Raw genomic sequence first — 24,406 nt, 5'->3', positions numbered from 1 at the left:
CATTTATTTCCTTATTTCCTTTCCTCACTGGGCTATTTTTCCCTGTTGGAGCCCCTGGCCTTATAGCATCTTGCTTTTCCAACTAGGGTTGTAGCTTGGATAGTAATAATAATAATAATAATAATAATAGACTCAAAGAGACTGAGAGGCATCTCCTCTTTCACATGTAACCTAAATAGTCTGCTACTGGTGGAATAGAGGCTTCGAGAGTAATATAGGAATCCTTTAACAGCACTAACCATAAAAATGGCCCGCTTTGCTTAATACATGCCAGATGAGGATTTCCTTAACAGTGACATACTCGTGTTTCGATTGAAAAGCCACTCTCAGAAGAGGTGCTGGATAACCTTCCCCCATAAAGTGTTAGGGATTCCACAGTAGGTGAGGCTGATGGAGCAGGTTGTGCCATGAGGCAAGCTTCCTCAGAAACTCCACTAGTAGAAGCAGAAGCTCCAGGTATCATTCTACTTGAGGCCATTTCAGAGCTACTACTGTCATCTTAATAGTAGGTTTTGTCATGAAAACACCTTGTTCATCACCTTTCACAGAACGTAAACGGATAAAACTGTATACAGTAGATGTTGAGGGTGTCCCATGGATGCTGGAATGCATCCGTGAGTGTTGCAGCTTGATCTGGCACAGGTCGGAGAACATCACAAAAACTGAAGCTTCATTGCTGCTTGGGGATATAAAAGACTATTCTGACTCAACTATCTAACCCTTTTGCCTCAATTTGCCCACTATGACCTTATTCTTGCCTGGAATGAACCGAGCTGAGAGGACTACTACATTGTGGACTGCCTATTCATGTGCCAACAAGGCTACTTTAATTTGACAGAATGTCAGTGATACAGTGTTGCCTTTCTTGTTGACATTTGTCACTATGGTTGCATTGTCGTGCAATCAATGCCACCGAGTGATTGATCAGAAGAGACTGAAAATGATGAAATGCTAGGTAGGCTGCCTTCAACTCCAGAACACTGATATGAAGAGACTGGTCCTCAAGTGACCATTGTCCAGATGTCAGATGGTCCATGAAATGGGCTGCCGACCCTCTTTGACATGTCTGTATTAAGACATATTTGGAGGAGGACACTCTTCGGGAGACCCCCAAAACTGGTTCTCCTTGTCTCGCCACCAACGTTAGTCAAGTTTGGTTTTATGCTCAATCAGTACCAGTGCCAAAGGAGAATCCGTGCTTTGCAACCAGTGTCTCTAGACACTATTTCAACAATCGTAAATGGAGATGACCGTGAGGAACAAGTTTCTCTAATGATGTCAAGTGACGTGGCAGCTGTTGTCATTGTGGTGCTGGTAACTATGCCCAATGAAGGAAAGGATGCACTCTAGTACTTTCTTGAATCAGGTGTCTTGACATGGATAAACTTTCCCTGTTACCGTATCTATGTCTATGCCCAAGTATATTATTTTTTGCTTGGAAGAAAGCCTGGATTTTTCTAACTTTGTCACAATCCCCAGACTGAGTCTGTCCCAATGATGCAAAAGTTATGACAAAGTCTGCCAGAGTATTAGCTAGTCTAGATACCGGATCAGACAAATACAGTACAGATCTGTTGACATGAGCTCACGCTGATACCAATGTAAACACTTAAATGAATACCTGAGGGGCTGTGGTCAGCTAAAAGCAATGAACTTTAAACTGGAAGACCTTGCTCACTAGGATAAAACGTGGATACATTCTTGAACAATTTATGGGGATTTGGAAGTATGCATCCCTGAGATCGATGGAAATGATAAAGTCGTTCTTACTGACTGCATGTCTGACTGTGCTGGGCATCTTCATCCCAAACCAAGTTTGGTGGATGAACTTATTCAGGGTTGAGAGGTCTATTATGGGTCTCCAACCCCATGAGGTCTCTTCAACAGACGGCTGAAGAATCCAAGAAACCCAACATGGACCTCTTCCCGAGCACCCTTTAGCAGCATACTCTGCAACTTTTTGGAGCTGGAATGAGAAGAGGTAATGAGCTGGTAAACAGGCGGCAGTATACGAAACCATGAATGTCTACCGTACTCGGCTCTAACCCGTAAAATTGCCACCTCATTCATTTCCCTGCCAGGCCTTACCCCCTGGGCAGAAGCTGAATTAAGGAATTGCCAGCCCTAGCATGAAAGAGGGCCTCGCTAACCTGTCCCTCTTCGATTCTGGTTCTGTCCTATTTGTTGATGAAATGGCTAATCACTAAACTTCAGGGACGTCGACTGTGCAGCGCTGAAGTTGTTATTATTTGACTCTAGTCTAGGAGCTGGATTTCCTTATAAAAAAACTATAGCATGCCTGTTATCATCAAACGTGCGCATAATGGTGTTCATGCTTTAGCGAGACGTAAGGAAATATATCCCCTTGGAGAGAGTGCACTAAAGGAGCATGCAGATCTATGGTATTGTGTGAAACTGTCACTGTGTGTGCTAGTATTAGCGAGCTAGTGTGGGAATGTGCTGTTGTTGCATATATGCACAGTAGCTCATTCATCTGTAAATGATGACTCAGCCCAAACCTTCTGCATGCTTGGAGAAATATTACTCGCGAGTGTTTGCATTAGCATGGGAGAACGGTCGCCCCTCAGAAAATTTGCGAAAGTAACCAAGCTCATCATACTTAGAACTACAGTATCTCTTCTTGGAAGGAGAACTTGTTCCTCCCAATACCATCTTCTTCATCGAACTCGTACAGATGTCTGACTCAAGGCCGGAATATTAGCCGGTAGCTTGAGTTCAGGCTGAAAGTCAATGTCATAAGATGCTGAAATCTTATTCCTCTTCAAGGAATTAGTGCTAAGGCTACACTGTCTCTGGAGGGAGTACATTGAAACCCTAGGGCAGTCCAAATGCGTAGCACAGTGATGTCAACTGAAACCATATCTGAAACTTTACGAGACTTCTATGCCAGAGGTTTACCTGTTTCACTAGGGGAAACAAGCGAGTCTCCCAGGCCCGATACTTATCCAAGAGTTATTTGCCACTATTCTTCCCTGTCGTGTCTCTCAAAGAGACCAATAGGGAAGGGTCAAAGGACAGAATACCAGGGTTTGAAAGAAGTGGTCTAACCAATTTCGGAGACCTTGTGGATGAGCCTGTGGGAGAAGAATCTCACTTAGCCTTCTTCTTTTGTCTCCTGCACTACACCTGCCACTGGGAGAGTAACCACTCCCTACATTCCCCCCAGGAGGAATCCACAATTAGCCTTCTTCTTTTGCCTCCTACCATAGACCTGCCAATGGGAGAGTAACCACTCCCTACATTCCTCAAAGGGGAAATCCAAGTGGCATTCGTGCCGCTGCACGAAGGGTACAGAGGATGAGGATCCACCTCTCTGTCGCTCGTAAAAGAAGTGTATTTTCCCAACAATTCTAGACAAGTCTGCCTTACTTTTAGCAATAAATTTGAATAAGAAAGCCATACACATATCTATGGCTATCAGTTACATTTGTCATTACTCAATGAAAACTATGGACAAGATCAAACTTGTACCTACACTAATTCAAATCGTCATCCTTCAATAAGAGTACTATATGCTTTCAGTGAAGCTGGATACAGGTGTTAGAACTTTAACAAGATGGCAGTAGTTACAGCCGGGTGTTAGGTCATGATGAAAAACCTCTGCCCTTCTTTTCCTCTTTATGGATGAAGATCTCCTAGAAGCCAGATCAATAGAAGTTGCGTATACCTGACTACTCCTGTTTCTTTCCCAGTTTAAAAGACAGTGATGCTCCAAGAGTCCCAGAGACTCGTTTCACTGAACAATAAGACTACCCTAAGAGACGATGAGACAACGCAGCAGGTACCTGAGAGCGCTCCTTCAACTCATCACACACACTGCCGGTCGGTATGGAAGCCCTTTGTAGACAGAGAAGTCCTAAAATGGACCGTTTCTCTCTCATTGGGAAAGAATGTGCTGCTTCAGTAGCCCCTTGACTCCCTTCACTGAGGACAAAGATAATAAATTGCACACACTCACACTGTAAAAAAAGCGCACTCTCATGAGCACTGGCGCTCATATGCATTTCACCCGTTCACTGGAGCTCACGAGTGGTCTCCAGTATTTCCCTTGTAGAGATTGGCAAGATCTTCTGATCTTTAAGAAACATCTCGTACGCACCCATACTAGGAAGCATTCACCTGATCCTGAACCCTCACCTACATGACACTCAACTTTTGGTGCTCACTCTTCTAAGTGTATCCACTCTAAAGTTAACACACACTCATCTGCAAGAATACGTCCGTCTGTTTTTACATAAGCAAGTCCCACCTGTTGGTGAGCACTCTTTGATGCTCGTGCCAACTAGCACTCCTATGCCCTCAAGTGCCCCTCCAGGAAAGTACCCTCACCTATACTCTTACCATCTTCACTGAGCACATAGTCACCTTTAGTATGGCGAGAATCTTAAGATTTCTACATTCAATGGCATGCTCTAGATATACCTGAAGACTTCGCTAGATCACCTCGTATGGGACACCCCATGGCTATGTTGCGGGAACATATAATGCTCTGGATCCCTAGGCGCTCAATCAAAATAGATACAGTACATTCCGGAGACGTACCAAGCGTCAGCTCCCAAAGATTAAGAACCCTACATGTGCACCACATCACACATACATATAATCTTTACAAAAGACAGTGTAGTACTGAGAACAATCTGCTAGGTGAAGGGATCCCAGAACAATTAAGAGGGTACGCACCGGGAGCATTCCCTTTCCCAAATATACGTACTTATATGCTGTACAGATATTCACTGAATGCTGTTACTTCACCCAAAGTTGAAAACTTCATCTAAAGATGTTTGATCAACATACAGTAACTGTATAACTCCAATGACCTCTGCCCAAGTAAGTGAGGATATCACGTACTCGGAGAAGCACTCCGAGTGGTATGTGATACAGGTGTTTACGTGCCTACTAGTAGGTACTGTACCGGTCTCAGACAAGCCCTAGCTCTTGGATGCTTTATTCAGATCATAAACATGACAAATTCGAAGATAATTTGTATTTTTCCTAACCATACAAACCTTAGCTATTTACAGAGGGTTTACCTTTTAGCGCAGCTGAAATGACGAGCCAATAGTTTTAACGAGGGTTAATTACCCCCGCGCTAGTTAGCGGGGGGTGGGGAAGGGTAGCTTGCTACCCCTCCCCCCTCCACACACCGGTGACTTGCTTCACTTCACTTAGACGTAGGACTTGACTTGGGGGTCAGGGATGGCGGGCACATATGTGTAAATAGCTAAGGTTTGTATGGTTAGGAAAAATACAAATTATCTTCGAATTTGTCATTTGTTCCGTAACCGAAATACAAACCACGCTATTTACAGAGGGTGACTTACCCCTTAGGAAGGGTGGAAAGTCCCCAGCCTTACTGACTTCGGCTTGCCCGGGGGCTCGATCCCTCAGTGAGCAGCACTAGAGAGAGGGAGCCCCTGTACCTCACAAGTTCCTAGCATCGCTAGGAACGAGTGGCCTACATAAGCAGTTAAGCAGTGTGAGGAGGAGAGTGTGACTCGTCCTATGAAGTTGACCTTGAGACCTTCAGATAGGAATTCTAGGATAGGACGTTCCCAATACCACCTCGTCAGGGTATGGGAGACACAACAGTATTAAGCTTAATACTAGGAGCACAAAGAAGCATGGGTTACCTGCAGAGGTCGAGGTCAGCTATGCGAGGACCAGGATGCTGCTTCCCCAAGAGAGGGGAGAATGAAGAAAGAAGTAAGGGTCAGACATACTCTTTCATTCACACAGACTAAGACCGGGTAACAACGCCCTCAACCTACTGCTACAAAAAGGAGCCTGAGGTTAGACCAGCTGTTGTGCAGCCACCACAGGGCCGATAGAAAACGTATCGAGGCTCCTGTGGGTCACGTCTTGCAGGTAGTGGGCTGTGAAGGTCGTTTGACGCTTCCAGACCCCAGCTTGAAGTACCTGCGTCACAGAGAAGTTTCTCTTGAAGGCCAGGGATGTAGCAATACCCCTGACATCGTGGGCCCGAGGGCGACGTGACAGAGGAGGATCAGGATTCAGGGCATGGTGGATAACCCTTCGAATCCAAGCTGAGATGGTGTTCCTGGTGACCCTCCTCTTTGTCCTGCCTGTGCTCAAAAACAAAGCTCGCACATGAGGACGGACTGCAGCCGTTCTCTTCAAGTAGTGCCTCAGACACCTCACTGGACATAGTAGCAGCTGGTCTAGGTCGCTTGTTACAGAACGGAGACTCGCGATCCTGAAAGAGTCGAACCGAGGATCCGGCACTCCAGGATTCTGAGTCTTGGCCACAAACTCAGGGACGAACCTGAACGTTACCTCCCCCCATCCCCTTGAATGGGCGATGTCGTACGAGAGACCATGAAGTTCACTAACTCGCTTGGCCGAAGCCAAGGCGAGTAGGAAAGCCGTCTTCCAAGACAGGTGGCGATCGGAGGCCTGGCGTAATGGCTCGAAGGGAGGTCTCTTAAGAGACCTGAGGACTCGAACCACGTTCCAAGGAGGGGGTCTCACTTCCGACTGGGGGCAGGTAAGCTCATAGCTACGTATGAGTAAAGAGAGTTCTAGCGATGAAGAAATATCCACGCCCTTCAATCTGAAGGCCAAGCTTAAGGCTGAGCGATAGCCTTTCACTGCCGAGACAGAAAGGCGCATTTCTTCTCGCAGATACACGAGGAAGTCCGCTATTGCTGGAATAGTGGCATCGAGTGGAGAGATACCCCTTCCACGACACCAACCACAAAAGACTCTCCACTTTGCTTGGTAGACTCCCTCAGAGGACCTTCGCAGGTGCCGAGACATTCTCTCCGCAACCTGTTGCGAAAAGCCTCTCTCCGCAAGGAGACGCTGGATAGTCTCCAGGCGTGAAGCCGAAGCGAGGCTACGGCCCTGTGAGGGACGCCGGAGTGGGGTTGTCTGAGAAGCTCGTGTCATGGAGGAAGCTCCCTTGGGAGTTCCGTCAGGAGTTGCAGAAGGTCCGGAAACCATTCCGTGTGATGCCATAGCGGAGCTACCAGAGTCATCGAACAGTTGACCGATAGTCTGGTCCTGTTGAGCACCCTTCTCAACAGACAGAACGGTGGGAAGGCGTACACGTCGATGTTGTCCCACCGTTGCTGGAAAGCATCTTGCCAGAGTGCCTTGGGGTCCGGGACTGGTGAGCAGTACAGGGGCAGCTTGAAGTTCAAGGCTGTCGCGAACAAGTTCACAGTCGGGGAACCCCACAAAGTCAGGACTTTGTTGGCTATCTGATGATCCAAAGACCACTCGGTACTCACTATCTGCGAAGCCCTGCTCAGACTGTCGGCGAGCACATTCCTCTTGCCAGGAATGAAGCGAGCTGATAGTGTTATCGAGTGGGCTTCGGTCCACCTCAGAGTCTCTACTGCAAGATGGGATAGCTGTTGCTAAAAAGTGCCTCCCTGCTTGTTGATATAAGCCACTACCGTGGTGTTGTCGCTCATCACCACCATGGAGTGACCCGCCAGGGACCGTTGGAACTGCTGAAGAGCCAGAAAGACGGGCTTCAATTCTAGCAGGTTGATGTGTAGGCACTTTTCTGATTCTGACCAAAGGCCTGAGGCCCTCTGGTTCAGAACGTGCGCCCCCCACCCTTCTTTTGACGCGTCCGAAAACAGAGTCAATTCCGGAGGGAGGACGAAAAGACTCACTCCCTTCCGCAGGTTCTTGTCGGCCAGCCACCACCGCAAGTCCGTCTGTTCCAGAGACCCCATTGGGATCCGAATATCCGGGGAATCGGATCCTTGATTCCACCGGGACTTGAGCCGCCATTGAAGGGATCTCATCCTGAGGCGGCTGTTTGGAACCAGACGGGCCAGGGAGGATAGGTGGCCTAAGAGACGCAACCACGATTGGGCGGGGAGTTCTTTTCGCCTGAGGAAGGGTACCGCCACCCTCCTCAGCCTTGCTATCCGGTCGTCTGATGGAAAGGCTTTGTGGAGATTGGTGTCTATTAGCATGCCTAGATAAACCAGTCGTTGGGACGGCTGCAGAGAGGACTTCTCGAGGTTTACCACGATCCCCAGATCCTGGCAAAGATCCAGAAGCCTGTCTCGGTGCCGAAGAAGGGTCGACTCCGAGTCTGCTAGGATCAGCCAATCGTCCAGGTAACGAAGGAGACGAATGCCGTTCCTGTGCGCCCAAGATGAAATCAGGGTGAACACTCTGGTGAACACCTGAGGAGCTGTGGAGAGACCGAAACACAGCACCTTGAACTGGTAGATCTTGTTGTCTAGGCAGAATCTCAAGTACTTCCTGGAAGACGGATGGATTGGGATCTGGAAGTACACGTCCTTTAGATCCAGTGTGCACATGAAGTCTTGTGGTCTCACCGCAAGTCTGACCGTGTCTGCTGTCTCCATGCTGAACCGGGTTTGTTTGACAAACCTGTTCAGAGCTGAGAGATCGATGACGGGTCTCCAGCCTCCAGTAGCCTTCTCTACAAGAAAGAGTCGACTGAAGAAGCCTGGGTAGCCGTCCACGACCTCCTGGAGAGCACCCTTCTCGAGCATGGTCTCGACTTCGGCCTGAAGGGCAGCCCCTTTGCCGATCCCGTGGCATAGGAGCTCAACGACACTGGATTCGCTGTCAGGGGAGGTTGAGATGTTGTGAACAGGACGCGATAACCTTGGCCGATCACAGAGACCGTCCAAGCATCGGCCCCGTGTTGCTGCCATCTGCGGACGCAACGCTGAAGGCATCCCCCCACAGGTGGACATGCAGGGGGACTGCCACCCCTAGGGCTTGCGGCCGCGGCCGCCACCCCCTAGGAGTCTTGCCTCCCCTGGAGGACTTACCGCCCCTCTTGACCTTGGCTGGAAAGGGCTGGGGCTTAGACACCACCTTCTTAGCTGCCGGTGCCTGTTTGGGAGCCTTACGAGGCTGTTGCTGCTGTTGTGGCGGGGCTGGAGGCTTATAGGGCCGAGTTGTAAGGGCCCTATGGAGGAGGGAGTCCGTGCTGGATTTCCTCCACCTCTCAGCCGTTCGCTCCATGTCTTGAGGCTCAAACAGGCTCTCCCCCAGAAGGGAAGCATGTCGGAGCCTACACACATCTACGGCGGGGACCTTCGGATGGAATCTCTCGGACACAGCATCGCGACGCTTCAACACCGAGTTGGCCCACAGGGTGGTAACCTGGTGCGCCAAAAACTCGATGGAGCGGGTGCCCGAGAGCAAGAAGGTCTCTAGGGCCTTCCTATTGGTCTCCTTGGACAAGTCCTCCGATCGCAATAGGATGCCCAGAGATCCTAGCCAAAAGTCCAGCCACGAAGTGGCCTGCATGGCACACTTAGCGACCTTCTCGTGGTTAAGGATCTCTGCCGCCGAGAACGACACCTGCCGGGCAGAGAGTTTCTCCAGGGGAACTCCCTTCGCCAGCTCCTCCACAGAGTGATGGAGAGGGAGAGCGAGGTTGTGCTCACCCAGGATCTCGAAATACCTCCTCTGCTGAAGGCGAGGAGGAGGGATGAGCTTGTTCCCGGCAGTGGAACGACCGGAGGAGGCAAGAAGTGCAAGCTGAGCGTTGGCCCTAGCCCTGGCACTCTTCAGCCCCCGAGACCAGGGCAGAGCCGCACTGGTCTTAGGGGCCTTCCGAACGTCAAACACTTCATCCAAAATCGTGTCTTTGCCTTCACGGGGGGCGATGACTGGATCCGTAAGCCCGTTAAGTTGCCTTATCAGGCTTAGGACCTGCCAGAAGGCATGTTCGGATTCTTGCTGTTCTCCTCCCTGCGGCTTGCAGCTAAGTCTCCTGCCCCAGGGATCTCTTCCTGGGGTGATACGTGGACATTCCCCTGGGTAGTCGTGGGTTCCTGACGAATCCTTGCAGAGGATTTAGGGACGGTCTTGGAATCCTTGGACTCCCTCCTGGGAGGGATACAGGATCCCAACAACGAGGTTCGAGGGGCCCCTTCCTCACGAGACGATTCTCCTGCATGAAGCGAAGTCTCCCCCCCTGGTGCCGAGGGGAAGACTACCGCCCCACTGGACTCACCTGAGGACGGAAAGGCCTCGTCCACGGGAGAAGGAGAGAGTACTCGTGCAGGAGAAGGGACCTTCGCGACCGACCTCTTGGGAACCAACTTCGCCCTGGGGGAAGTCACCACGAAGTCCACTCCTCTCTTTCTCTTCAGCGTAGGAGAGACAGCCGTTGGTTTGTTACCCTGGCCGGCGAGTGCTGGTTTCATAACCCTCACTAACGCCCGAGCCAGAGGACCAAACCAAGTCTGTTGCTCCAAGGACACAGAGTCCGAAATCCTCGCTAAAGGGAAAGGGATCGGGCGATCCTTTGGAGTGGACACCATGGTACCTGCCTGAAAAGAAGGTGGGGAAGAATGATGTACTAACCTCTCCTCGTCCTGCACTACCAACCTGTGTTTGGATGGAGGTGATCCCGAGTGCCGTCTAGGAGCACGCGTTCCTGCTGCTACCACCGGTTGCGGAATTCGCCGCGAACGATGGTCGCGCGAGGGCGAATGGTCGCGCGAAGGCGAATGGTCGCGCGGGAGCGTGGGCGAGCGATCGCGCGGGCGCGCAGGTGGATGATCGCGCTGGCGCACAGGCGATCGGTCGCGCGGGCGCGCAGGCAATCGGTCGCGCGGGCGCGCAGGCGAGTGGTCGCCTGCGCGGGCGCGCAGGCGAGTGGTCGCGCGGGCGCGCAGGCGAGTGGTCGCGCGGGCGCGCAGGCGAGTGGTCGCGCGGGCGCGCGGGCGAGTGGTCGCGCGGGCGCGCAGGCGAGTGGTCGCGTGGGCGCGCAGGCGAGTGGTCGCGCGGGCGCGCAGGCGAGTGGGCGCGAGGGTGGGCAGGTAAATGAACGCGTGTCCGAGGCGACGAACGGAAGCGTTGGCGCGACGGCGAGGGAACGCGCTGCCGTGTAGGTGAGGAAGACCGCTGGCGATGTAGATCCACAGGCGATCGATGACGAGCTGGTGAGTGCAGTCGCTCAAGTTGGCGATGGCGCGATATGGCATGTCGACGCATTGGCGTGCGATGGTGAGCAGCATGCGCAGGTGAATGACCGCGTAAAGGCAAGCGATGGCGAGCAGCATGCGCAGGTGAATGATCGCATGATGGGGTGCGATGGTGATCAGCATCCGCAGGAGGGCGATCGTGCAATGGCGAGCAGCATGCGCAGGAGGGCGATCGCGTGATGGCGAGCGATGGAGAGCAGCATGCGCAGGTGGGCGATCGCGTGATGGGGTGCGATGGTGATCAGCATGCGCAGGAGGGCGATCGTGCAATGGCGAGCGATGGCGAGCAGCATGCGCAGGAGGGCGATCGCGTGATGGCGAGCTAGAAGCTGGCGAACCATGTTCCTTCAGGAGCGTTGGAGAACGTTGGCGCGCTAGCTGTCGCTGTTGAATAGGCGATACTAAGATCGCCTGTGCGTGCTGGCAAGCAGGTGAACGCTGGCGAGGAGGTAATCGCTGGCGCGTAGGTGATCGCTGGCAAGCTGGAGATCGCTGGCGAGCAGAAGGTCAACGCGTGTCATGTGAAAGGACAGGTGGCGCGGCGCGTTCACGAGCAGGAACTGGAAGATCGCTGGCGCGTTGGCGAACATGACAAATACGAAGATAATTTGTATTTTTCCTAACCATACAAACCTTAGCTATTTACACAGGGTTTACCTTTTAGCGCAGCTGAAATGGCGAGCCATTAGAATTTAACGAGGGTGTATTACCCCCGCGCTAGTTAGCGGGGGGGTAGGGGAGTGGTAGCTAGCTACCCCTCCCCCCTCACACACCGGTGAACTGCTTCACTTTCACTTAGAGGTAGGACTTGTCTTGGGGGACAGGGCTGGCGGGCAAATGTGTGTAAATAGCTAAGGTTTGTATGGTTAGGAAAAATACAAATTATCTTCGAATTTGTCATTTGTTGCGTAACCGAAATACAAACCATGCTATTTACACAGGGTGACTTACCCCTTAGGTAGGGTGGAAAGTCCCCAGCCATACTGGCTTTGGCTTTACCCGGGGACTCAGAATCCGAGTGAGTAGCACTCGATAAAAGGAGTCCCTGCACCTCACAAGTTCCTTGCTTCGCAAGGAACCATGTGGCCTACGTAAGCTTGTGTGTGAAGGAAGAAGTGTGACCCGTCCTAGGCAGTTGACCTGGAGTTCCAGAAGGAACTCTGGGTTAGGACGTTCCCAATACCACCTCGTCAGGGTATGGGGGACGCGACAGTATTGACTCAATACTCGGAACACAAGGAAGCATGGTTTACCTGCAGAGGTTCGAGGTCAGCTATGCAGAGACCAGGATGCTGCTTCCCCGTAGAGGGGATGATGAAGAAAGAAGTAAGGGCCAGACATACTTCTTTCGTTCATGCAGACTAAAACCTGATAACAATGCCCTCAACCTTCTGCTACCTGTCCAAAAAGGAGCCTGAGGTTAGACCAGCTGTTGTGTAGCCACCACAGAGCGATAGAAAACGTATCGAGACTCCTGTGGGTCACGCCCTGCAGGAAGCGGGCTGCGAAGGTCATTAGACGCTTCCAGACTCCAGCTTGTAGCACCTGCGTCACAGAGTAGTATTACTCGAAGGCGAGGGACGTTGCGATGTATCCAACATCGTGCTGTAGGGCGACGTGACGGGGGAGGGTCTGGAGACAGGTCGAGATGAATGTCCTTGAGTCAGGGCTTAAGAGGTATACTGGTGACTCTCCCCCATGTCCTCCTTGTGCTCCCAAATCGGCTGCAACTGAGGACAAGCTGCAGCTGTTCCCAGCGCTAACATCTCGATTCCTTTACTGGCAAGAAAGAGAAGGTCTTGGGACATCAGATACAGAATGGAGACTCGAAATCTTGAATGAATCGGACCGAAGGGCCGGGACCCCCAGATTCTGAGTCTAGCCAGCAACTCAGGAGCGAGCCTGAATGTTGCCTTCCCCTCTTCCTTAGAAAGGGGGGAGTTGTAAGAGACCAAGAAGATTGCTTACACACTGGCCGTGGCCAGAGTGAGCAGGAGACCCAAGACGGAATACAATTCGAGGCCTGTCGTAAAGGGTCTTGAGAAGATCTCTCAAAGGACTAAAGGTCCGAGCCATGCTCCAAGTTGGAGGTCTTCCACCGACTAGGGCAGGGACGATCGTAGCTTCGCATGAGCGAGGATAGATCAGCGGTCAGGAAAAAGTTATTCCTTTAAGCCTGAAGGTCAGTGAAAGGCTGAGCGACAGGCTTCATTGCCGAGAGCGGAAAGGAGTTTCCTCCCGCCGAAAGGCAATAAGACCGTTATTGCTGGAGAAGAGGCCTCAAGGGAAGAGGTATATCTCCCACGGCACCAACCACATTAGACTCTTCACTTTGCCTAGGAGACCCCTGTGGATGACTATCGCAGATGACGCGACCTCCGTACCGCGACTGTAGCGGGTTGTCTCTTCTTGAGGAGGAGGCGTAGTGTCTCCAGGCATGAAGCCGAAGCGACGCCCCGGTTCGGGAGAGATGTCGCAGTGTGGTTGCTTGAGTAGTCTGCGCCGTGGGAGAAGCTCTCCCGGGAGTTCCGTCAGGGGAAGCAGAGGGTTCAGAAACCGTTCTGCGCATAGTCCCAGTGGAGCTCTCCCATTGAAAGGTTGACAGACAACCTGGTCTTGTTGAGACCCATTGTCCACAGACAAAAGGGAGGGAAGATGCAGGCGTCGAAGCTGTCCCACCATCACTGGAATGCATCTTGCCAGAGTCTCGGGGTCTGAGACTGGGGGGAAGAATAGCGGACGCTTGAGGTTCCAAGCTGTCGCGATCAGGTCCCCCAGACCAGTACTTGCTGGTTACCCAAGGTCAAAGACCCCCAGGTACACTCTCTCTACGAGGCTCTGCTCGGATAGTCTGAGAGAACATTCCCCTGCCTGGAATGAGAGAGCCGATGGTGGTATTGAGAGAATCTCAATCATCCCGGTATCTCTACTGCAAGATGTGAAGGTGTGAAAATGCGTTCCCTCGCTGGTAGAATACGCCAGAATCATGAAGTCGACGCGCACGGGGCGACTCGGCAGGAGCTGTAGGATCTGGAGAGGGGCCAGACTAAGGCCCCTAAGCCTGCCTGAATGATGGAGAGGTATCCTTCAGGTCTTGACCATAGGCCTGGACCGGAACATGCCCCCCCCCCCCCCCTTTCCTTTGACGAGTCCGAGAACAGCATCAAGAATGTGGGGAAAGGACGAGAATATCCACTACCATCAAGAGGCTCCATAGGTCAACACCCATTGCAGGTCTAATAGTTCCGCTGGTCCCATAGGGGCCAGGAAGTCCGGTTAAACATTGCCTGAAGCCACCGGAACTTGGATCGCCCCACATGGAACTTATCCTGAGGCGACCGTTCGGACTATAGACGGGTCAATGAGGAAAGGAGAACTAGGAAACGTTCCAAGGTAGGGCTGAAAGCTCTGCTTGACTGAGAACAGGTACTGCGACTCTCCTCAGTCTTGCCACAGTCAACCGAAAGGAAGGCTCGGAGGATGTGGTAACAGAATCTGGCGTCCCCAGGTGGTCACCCATCCAAGTACCGACGTTGCTTAACCTCGCTGGACGGACGAGAAGCGGGGTTTCCAACGTGGTAAGGCCGTTGACTCAATATCATGGCCAGATACTCCAGATGTTGAGGCAGAGGAAGAGAAGGCTCCAAGCAAAATACCATGAGCCCACACTCATGGTAAGCATCCGGAAGCTTGTCCCGGCGGTGAAGAAGGTCGAACCCGAGCCTACCGGAGTTGACCAACCCTCCAAACAGCAGAGGAGGCGGAAGCCTGCACCTGAGCGGCCAAGAGGAAGGCAGGGAGAGTTCTCTGGGGAAACAAACCTGCTATGCCACGGCGGGATAGCCACACTGCATCATAAGCAGGAATACTTGCAGTCTAGGCTGAATTCGACGAGCACCCTGGAAGATGGATGGAATGGAAACTGAAAGTACCCGTCCTTCCGATCCAGGGTTTAAGGAGTCCTGTCGCCTCGTTACCAGCCTGGTCGATTCTGCTGGTCTACGCTGGCCGAAGTTTGTTCGACAAACTTGATCAGGGCTGAGAGGTCGACCAAGGACATCCCCTCTCAGATCCTTTCTTACAAGAAAGGATCGACTGAGGAGGCCGGGGGTGAAGCCGTCGATGATCCTAAGGTAGACCTTCGCCTAAGGTATGGATCATTCTGCCCAACCGGGCAACTCTGCTGACGCTATGGCATAGAGGTTCAGAGACACTGAATTCGCTGACAGAGACGGCAGGCGCGATATCCTTGGCTGATCACAGAGATTGAGCGGGAATGGGCATCGGGAAGCTGTCATTCAGATGAGTAACCTTAAGCATCCTCCCAGAGAAAAACCTGCAATCCTAGAGTTCGTGAACTCCTTTTAGGACTATGCCCCCCCGGGGGAGTCTCCCGTGCCATCTGTTCCTGACAGGAGGAAACTGCAATTGGACACCTTGTCCCAGTTGTCATAGCCGATAACTTAGGCCGACGTGATTGAAAGAAAAGGGCACTGGAGCCCTGCAGAGTCTGGAAGAAAGCGCCTTGGAGGAGTGAAAACGGAAGTCGATTTCCTCCGCACAGCCGCTGTCTAAGTCTCTGTCCTTGGGCACAAACAAACTCTTCTCAAGGATGGAAGGGTGTCTGAGGTCGTCGACCTCCACAGATGAGACACCCGAAGGAAGCCCTCAGTCAGCGCATCCAGATGGTACAACATCGAGCTTGTCCGCAAGATAGATACTTAACGACGAAAGGCCAAGGTGCCTGAGCTCAAGAGGAGGAAAGTACCCATGCTCTTCCAGTAGCTTCCTTGAACCCAACCTCGGGCCGTAACCGAGGAGGGAAAGAACCTGGTAAGCTCCCAGAGGAAGGGGTAAGCAGTCACCCCTTGTCCGATGGAGAAATCTCGAACGGAAAGCCCCCCCGCCAAAAATCCTTCCAGGGAATGACGGGGAAGGGCTAACCAGGTTCAGGAAGAGGAGTGTTGCTCAGATCTCCCTTAAGTTTCTCCTATTCTTGCAAGTGACATGCTCTGCGTTTACGGGGTGAGGCTGTGTTCTGGAAATACGCTCCAGAACAACTCGCCAGGCTGGCCATGCTGCGAAAACCCCATTGGGAATCGTGGTCGCAATCGCCCTGGAGCTCGCGCGACGGTAATTCAAAGATTTTCGCGTGGGTGAACGTGGAAGCCCCCATGCGCGGTAACGCAAACGAAGGTGAGCGAAGGAGCGCAGAAGGAGGGCGAGCGTGGTAGGAAGGGCGAGAGCTGGTGGTCGGCGAGCGATAACCCATAGACGAGCAATGGATACTGCAAGAAATAAGCCGACATTTGTGCGAAGAAACACTGTAGGTTCGCGCGACGGAACACCATCCGTCCACGTGATGGAAAACCGTTGGTTCGCGCGTGGGCGAACATTGGAGAGCATGGGCACGGACGCGCATGAGCGTAGACGTGCAGGCGCGTGGGCGTGTGGGCGCGTGGGCGTGTGGGCGCGTGGGCGCGTGGGCGTACGGGCGAGCGGTCGCGCGGGCGAGCGGGCGAGCGGTCGCGCGGGCGAGCGGTCGCGCGGGCGCGCAGGCGAGCGGTCGTGAGGGTGGGCAGGTGGATGAGCGCGAGTCCGAGGCGGCGAACGCAAGCGTTAGCGCGATGGCGAGGAAACGCGCTGCCGCGTGGGCGAGGAAGACCGCTGGCGATATGGATCAACAAGCGATCGGTGGTGAGCTGGTGAGCGCTAACGCGCAGGTTGGCGATGGCGCGTTGTGTTATGCCGACGCGATGGTCAGGTTAGCGATCGTGCGTTGGCGAGCAATATGCGAAGGTGAGCGATCGCGAGCAGCATGTGCAGGAGGGCGATCGCGCGATGGTGATCAGCATGCGCAGCTGGGCGGTCGCGCGATGGCGAGCAGCCTCTGCAGGTGGGCGATCGCAAGATGGCTATCAGCATTCGCAGGGTCGCGCGATGGCGATCAGCATCATCCGCAGTTTGAGGGTCGCGCGATGGCGATCAGCATCATCCGCAGTTTGAGGGTCGCGCGATGGCGATCAGCATCATCCGCAGTTTGAGGGTCGCGCGATGGCGATCAGCATCATCCGCAGTTTGAGGGTCGCGCGATGGCGATCAGCATCATCCGCAGTTTGAGGGTCGCGCGATGGCGATCAGCATCATCCGCAGTTTGAGGGTCGCGCGATGGCGATCAGCATCATCCGCAGTTTGAGGGTCGCGCGATGGCGATCAGCATCATCCGCAGTTTGAGGGTCGCGCGATGGCGATCAGCATCATCCGCAGTTTGAGGGTCGCGCGATGGCGATCAGCATCATCCGCAGTTTGAGGGTCGCGCGATGGCGATCAGCATCATCCGCAGTTTGAGGGTCGCGCGATGGCGATCAGCATCATCCGCAGTTTGAGGGTCGCGCGATGGCGATCAGCATCATCCGCAGTTTGAGGGTCGCGCGATGGCGATCAGCATCATCCGCAGTTTGAGGGTCGCGCGATGGCGATCAGCATCATCCGCAGTTTGAGGGTCGCGCGATGGCGATCAGCATCATCCGCAGTTTGAGGGTCGCGCGATGGCGATCAGCATCATCCGCAGTTTGAGGGTCGCGCGATGGCGATCAGCATCATCCGCAGTTTGAGGGTCGCGCGATGGCGATCAGCATCATCCGCAGTTTGAGGGTCGAGCGATGGCGATCAGCATCATCCACAGTTTGAGGGTCGCGCGATGGCGATCAGCATCCGCAGTTGAGGGTCGCGCGATGGCGATCAGCATCCGCAGTTGAGGGTCGCGCGATGGCGATCAGCATCCGCAGTTGAGGGTCGCGCGATGGCGATCAGCATCCGCAGTTGAGGGTCGCGCGATGGCGATCAGCATCATCCGCAGTTTGAGGGTCGCGCGATGGCGATCAGCATCCGCAGTTGAGGGTCGCGCGATGGCGATCAGCATCCGCAGTTGAGGGTCGCGCGATGGCGATCAGCATCCGCAGTTGAGGGTCGCGCGATGGCGATCAGCATCCGCAGTTGAGGGTCGCGCGATGGCGATCAGCATCCGCAGTTGAGGGTCGCGCGATGGCGATCAGCATCCGCAGATGAGGGTCGCGCGATGGCGATCAGCATCCGCAGTTGAGGGTCGCGCGATGGCGATCAGCATCCGCAGATGAGGGTCGCGCGATGGCGATCAGCATCCGCAGTTGAGGATCGCGCGATGGCGATCAGCATGCACTGGTGAGTTAGTAGCTGGCGAACCATGTTCCTTCAGAAGAGTTGGAGAACGTTGGCGTGCCGGCTGTAACACACGCGGCGGAGATCGCCGAGAGACAGGTGATCACTGGCGAGCTGATGATCGCTGGCGAGCTGATGATCGCTGGCGAGCTGATGATCGCTGGCGAGCTGATGATCGCTGGCGAGTTGATGATCGCTGATGAGCAGAAGGCTACGCGTGGAAGCCTGCGTAGAAGAAGAGTCCTTGACCCCGACCTGAACCGAAGTTCTAGATCGCGAGGGCGAACGTGGGCGCACAGGGCGCGTAAAAGGAACCAACAGGAACAGCAGGGATGATCATCATGAAAGCGCTGACAAACAGGAGAGCGCTGATGAGCAGAAGAGCGCCTGTGCGTTAACACTGAGCAGGAGCAGGAGAGAACACAGCAGAAGGGCGCGCAGGGAAAACCTGACACGCAAGGGAAGAACCCCCGTGGGAGGCAACCCTTTGCCCCGAAGGGTTCGTTGTCCGCCGGGAGACTGATGTCCGTCGGGAAAACCGTTGTCCGTCGGGAAGACCGTTGCCCGTCGGAAGACGAGATCAGACTGCTGTCCATTTGCACCAAGGCGGAAGATCGAGAAAAAAGAGTTGTAGGCTGCAAACGGAGATTCAAAAAGGCGCCTCAAGCACCCTTATAGGAAGATGAGAGGCCCTTACGACGAGGCGGACGGTGGGCCTTACGGCGAGGGAGGCCAACAGCAACAGAAGAAACCTCCGAAGAGGAGTCTCTATGAGTGTACTCTCTCGCGAACGAAAGAGAAACACTTCGTAGAAGAGACAGGTCTGCAGAGACCTAAAAGGAGCAATCCTCCGAAGAGGAGCTCCTGCAGTTGCCCAGCCCCTTGAGCGAAACTGCAGGTGTGACCGCTCAGCACCAAGAGCATAGTCGCACGAAAAAAAGGCAAGAGGAGAACCCTCCATAAGGGGAAAAACTCAAGCCTGGACAGGAAAAACTTCCCTCGGAAGGAAAGTTACCTGGCCAAGGAGGCAAGCCTCCTGAGAGTTCTAAAAAGAACTGGAGAGCTGTCCGTCGTCACGGGAGTACTTCCAGTAGAAGGAGACACGCCCCTGACGAAAACACAAGGGGGGAGGCAGCAACAGCCGAATCCCCAGGACTCAACAAGACAGCTCACACCGTTGCCATATTACAGAAACGAACTAGATCGGTAACTGTAAAAAAATCAAACAAAAAAACATTAGTACACATTCATTCCCCCGGGAAGGCTCCGAAGAGGAATCCCGAGGGAAAGGAAACAAGAATTACACAACAGGCACGTGCCCTCACAACCACTTACACTCACGGAAGGAGAGCTGTAACCAAAACAGAATTATAACAATTATAATTATGTAACTATGTAATTATGTAATTTAAAAATGAATGAACACTAAGGAAAGAACGAAAACCCCGAAAGGAATCGTTCTACAAAGCTGAAAAATCAACAAATACAATTAGATTCATAAACTAATTGAGACAAACGTACGGCGTAGCAACCCCCCATGGAAAGGAAGCTACAAGGGCATAGTAACACGTAGTAAAAGGGTGAACGACCTCAAGAGAGAGAGAGAGAGAGAAAGACATAAGTCAAACTCGATCGCCACCCATAACGCCGTGGCGGCCAACTGCCGAGAACACCACGAAGATAAGTACACTACACACACAAATCTGAAAAGGAAACTTACTGATTTCTATACTCAAATATGTATACAAACATGAAAACATGTTTACATATATATTGAGTAAAAGAAAAGTAAGCGATTAAGTAAAGACAAAACAAACAATGGCTGCCAAGAGAGGACCAAGACAGAGACGTCTGTCACAGTCCGAGCCAAAAGTGAAAGTGAAGCAGTTCACCGGTGTGTGAGCGGGGAGGGGTAGCTAGCTACCACTCCCCTACCCCCCCGCTAACTAGCGCGGGGGTAATACACCCTCGTTAAATTCTAATGGCTCGCCATTTCAGCTGCGCTAAAAGGTAAACCCTGTGTAAATAGCGTGGTTTGTATTTCGGTTACGGAACAAATGTGTTTTTGACACGCGCAGCACGATGTTGCGTAGCCACAGGACCAGGCAGATGGTGAGCAGGGAGCTCAGCAGGAACTAAAGGGTGGTCAGAGACCGCAGGGCGATGGTCCTCAAATGAGCGCGGACGCTCGGAAGAGAGCTGACGAGCAGGAGAGCGCTGGCGAGGGGGGCGAACATCAGGAGAGAGCCGACGAGCAGGTGAGAGTCGGCGAGCGGGAGAGTCTTGGCAAGCAGGAGATCGCCGACGAGCAGGAGAGCGCTGAAAATCAGGAGAGCGCTTGTGCGCTAGCACTGCTCGCGTAAGGGAAGGATCCCTTAGCCCCGAAGGGACCGTTGCCCGTCGGGTGACGAGTTCTCCAGAAGGCGAAGATCTGGCAGGAGATGGTGAGCGGTCTGCAGAGAGGTTCAAGAAAGGCGGAGCTGTAGGTTGACGCTGACGAGGAGAGTCCCCCCCGGAGGATGAAGACCCAAAAAGGCGCCTCTTAGTCCCCCTGTAAGGGGAAGGGAGGCCCTTGTGGCGTAGCGGACGGTGAGCCTTACGGCGGAGGCGGCCTCGGGGAAGATCGTCGGGACCATCGGTCCTCCGAAGGGGAGTCTCCGTCAAAGCACTTCCCCCAGAAGGAAGCTGAGCAGCAGCCGAGACCGAAGGACTCACTTCCCCCTTCGAAGGATGTACGGAAGGGGGAGGAGAGCCTTTAGCACCATCATCCGCAACAGCACCTGCGGCAGATTGCCCAGCCACGTCGGAGGCCTCTGTCACCACGACGTCGACAATAGACAGAGGGTCTACCTCTGCTACCGCTGGCGACTGCTTAACAGCGGCCCCCAACGAGACAAGGTCAATAAGAGCGACCCTGGAGGGAAAGCCCTTAAGCCCCAGGGACGACCAAATCTGTAAAAGATCATCACTGGTTAAGGCATTATCAATAACCTCCCCCGAAGGAGGAGGGGGAACCGCCTCTCTATAGGAGGCGACGCCCTCTCCCCCCACCGAAGGTCGGGAAACAGAACAAGGGCCTGCGCTCCCACTCGGCCGACTCTCCTTAGGAGGCGGACGAGGGGGAGCTTCGGAGGAGGTTTGGGCGGCGGAAGAAGAGTCCCGAGAACCTTCCTCCTTCAAGGCTAACCCCGGAAGAGAACGGTCTCTCTTGGACTTCTTCTTACGCCGACGGCCAAACCTCTCCCACTGGGAGGCAGACCACTCCCTGCACTCACGGCACATGTTCTCCTGGTCACACCGTCGGCCCCGACATTGAGGGCAGAGGGTGTGCGGATCCGTATTTACGTCCGACATGAAAGTCCCACATTGTAAAGAAAAAAAATGAAGGTCAACTTCCAACCAACACACACGCTGAAAAGAAAAAGCAGAAAATTAAAGGCTGTCACGAGGACGATGAGCAGACACGTCTGATCACCGCCGAGCCAACAGTGAAGTGAAGCAAGTCACCGGTGTGTGGAGGGGGGAGGGGTAGCAAGCTACCCTTCCCCACCCCCCGCTAACTAGCGCGGGGGTAATTAACCTCGTTAAAACTATTGGCTCGTCATTTCAGCTGCGCTAAAAGGTAAACCCTCTGTAAATAGCGTGGTTTGTATTTCGGTTACAGAACAACTCAGCTTTGTGCAATTTGCCTAGTTCCTATAATAAGCTTAATTTGGCTTACTGTAATTTGTTACATTTACTGACAAACCTGACTTTCTGGTTCATTCCATATATAAAGTGCCGGTGCTTAATTTGATTGCATGGCAAATGCTGGGGTATCATCTAGAATCAAAGGTAAAGAATCTCCTGTCTATTTTCTGCATTACAAAAGATGGTGTATAACTGTGTACTCGAAAAGGTACTGTATATGAGAAAAGTTATTTTTCAACCATAATTCTGACTACTGTACAGAATATTCTGGTGTAAGTCACATTAGTTGAAGGGGGCAGAGTGTTCCCTTGCCACAGGCAACTTTGGACCTAACAACCTAAGATAGGTTAAGACACAGCCTTGTAATTTGATTGAAATTGTAGTATGCTACGTCAGGTAAGGGCGTGAAGCATTACCTCAGAATAGGTTAGGACCAATCCCTTAACTTCAATAAATTTAGAGCATGCTAGATCCTTCCAAGATTGGTAAGCATAGGTTAGGATACATGTCTTAAAGTGTACTTGCTATGGGCCTACAGTATTTAATAGTAATATATATTATGTAGGTAACATGGCATAAGTATGTCATGTATGAATACAGGTATAGGAATTTTTAGAGTGATTACTGTATGTTGTTATTTTGGGTTTTTCAGTGAATTTACAGTTCAGAGCAAGGCAGATCTTGGACATTGAAATTTAACTTACACTACTGTATATACACGTCAGTGTGCTTTGAATTATTTTGACCTTCATTTCTATTGAAACTGAGTAGTTATAAGATACATGACCCCATTAGGAATTTAAAGTTTTTAGATAAGTAAAAATACATTAGCAAAATACAAAGATGGAATTCAACCTCACTTGCCTAACCTAACCAAACGTACAGGGGCTTCTAAAACTTAACGAGGTGCCTTTGGCCATCTTCAACCTACCCATTTTCCTAACATCACTTACGATCTTGTATAAATTTGAAAAACTTTGATAAACCACTCATGTAAATAAGCTTTTATCCTTCAACCCATATCTTATCAAGAACAAGAAGAATAGTTATGGATGACTTCAAGTTACTGGAACTAAGATGCACCTGAACTTTCAATTACAGTATGCAACCCCAAAATTGTAGCCTATGATTAGCTCCCAATAGGAAGTTGAAAACTTGCTTGTATTTTTAGTATTACAGCAGTCAGGATTTGACAATTAACTCTGGCCACAATGTCTGTCATTCCAAATACTTAAAGTATGTTACATGACAATCAAATCTTCAAAGTAGTAATGGTAAAAAAATTAAGTTTAATATCCTCCACTTCCTTAAACTGTGATATTGCCAATTTTGTTATCTAATTAAAAAGTGGAACACATTAAACTCTAGCTTTCCCAGTAGTGAACCCCATAATTGTAAATACAAACAGATGTTCATGAGATTTCTAATAAACCTTAATGGCTATAATTCATTGGTTTCCTTATACTGTACAGGTATACCTATACAAATCAATATGCAAATTAGGGTTAGAATCCCTTTGAAAATTAGACAATAATTCACGAGAAGACTTTTTGTAAGTTACTATGGTGAGGTTAGGATATATTACTGTGATCTTGTAATATTTTTGTTTAAATATTAGATTATTGTTAGAGGCGTTTTATACTCAAGATCTATGCTAGCATACGTACAGCTCATTTTTTGTGATACGTAGGCTACTGTATTATGGATTGGGAATACACAATAAAAACAGGTGGCTGGAATAAAAAAAAAAAAAAAAAAAAAAAAAAAAAAACACCCAATAGCGATGGCTATTCACTAGTAAAAACATAGTAGTTGGCACAATACTTATTTAGCCTAGTTATTATTCCGGAAGAAAACTGTAAATTGTTCTGAGGCGTAAAATTCCAATTCATCATTCAACATTATACCCTCATCTAGGGTCTGTTACTCTGGGGAGGAGGCCCACTTGGTTGGGTTAAATGAGACCCTTTTTCTGGATCTTTTTTTTTTACCTAGGTTACATACCTTGTAATACAGTACAATAGTATCAGTAATTGTTTAAATACTCCCAAATTTACTTTATAAATGTTAAATAATCTCACCATATTGTCGAAAACCAAAAGAAAATTGACTTGTGCGTTTGTTGTTGACAGCTTTGACGTGACCCAGGTGAATCATGAGTTCGTGACAGTAACAAATGAGAATTCATAGTTAAATTATTTCTTATTTCATGAAAAGCACTTTTGAATTCCTGTTAACTAAAAATAAACTTATAAAGATATATTATAATTAATTTATGGATTTTTGTGATTCTTTTTAAAATATTGACAGATAATAAAAAACTCCCTTGCTCGTTGGTAGGCTACTATCTCAAACTTTGCCATTTGATCTATTGAGAAATAATAAAAAAAGTTTACATCTTCAGGAAAATGAGCAGCGATATTTTCAAGTAATTTATTAAAATATAAACAAACAAAAGAAAAAATGAAAGTCGTGGGAGAAATTTTAGACTCGTTGGTACCTAGACCAAACTAAAATATTTCAAGTTTCACTTA

The 24,406-nt window shown here is 51.1% G+C and overlaps 1 long non-coding RNA gene across 1 annotated transcript in view; it reads right to left on the bottom strand.

Moving 5' to 3' along the window:
- LOC137632828 (uncharacterized) overlaps nucleotides 1-24,030 on the bottom strand; it is a 52,471-nt gene extending 28,441 nt beyond the window's left edge. The window contains exon 1 of the long non-coding RNA XR_011042128.1: nucleotides 23,954-24,030. This is a non-coding gene — a long non-coding RNA (uncharacterized lncRNA). The remainder of the gene's footprint in view (nucleotides 1-23,953) is intronic.
- Between the last annotated feature and the right edge of the window lie 376 nt (nucleotides 24,031-24,406).

This window comes from Palaemon carinicauda, chromosome 42 (genome assembly GCF_036898095.1).
Source record: "Palaemon carinicauda isolate YSFRI2023 chromosome 42, ASM3689809v2, whole genome shotgun sequence".
In the NCBI taxonomy this organism is placed as follows: domain Eukaryota; kingdom Metazoa; phylum Arthropoda; class Malacostraca; order Decapoda; family Palaemonidae; genus Palaemon; species Palaemon carinicauda.
This window is presented reverse-complemented; position numbering and strand designations above follow the sequence as displayed.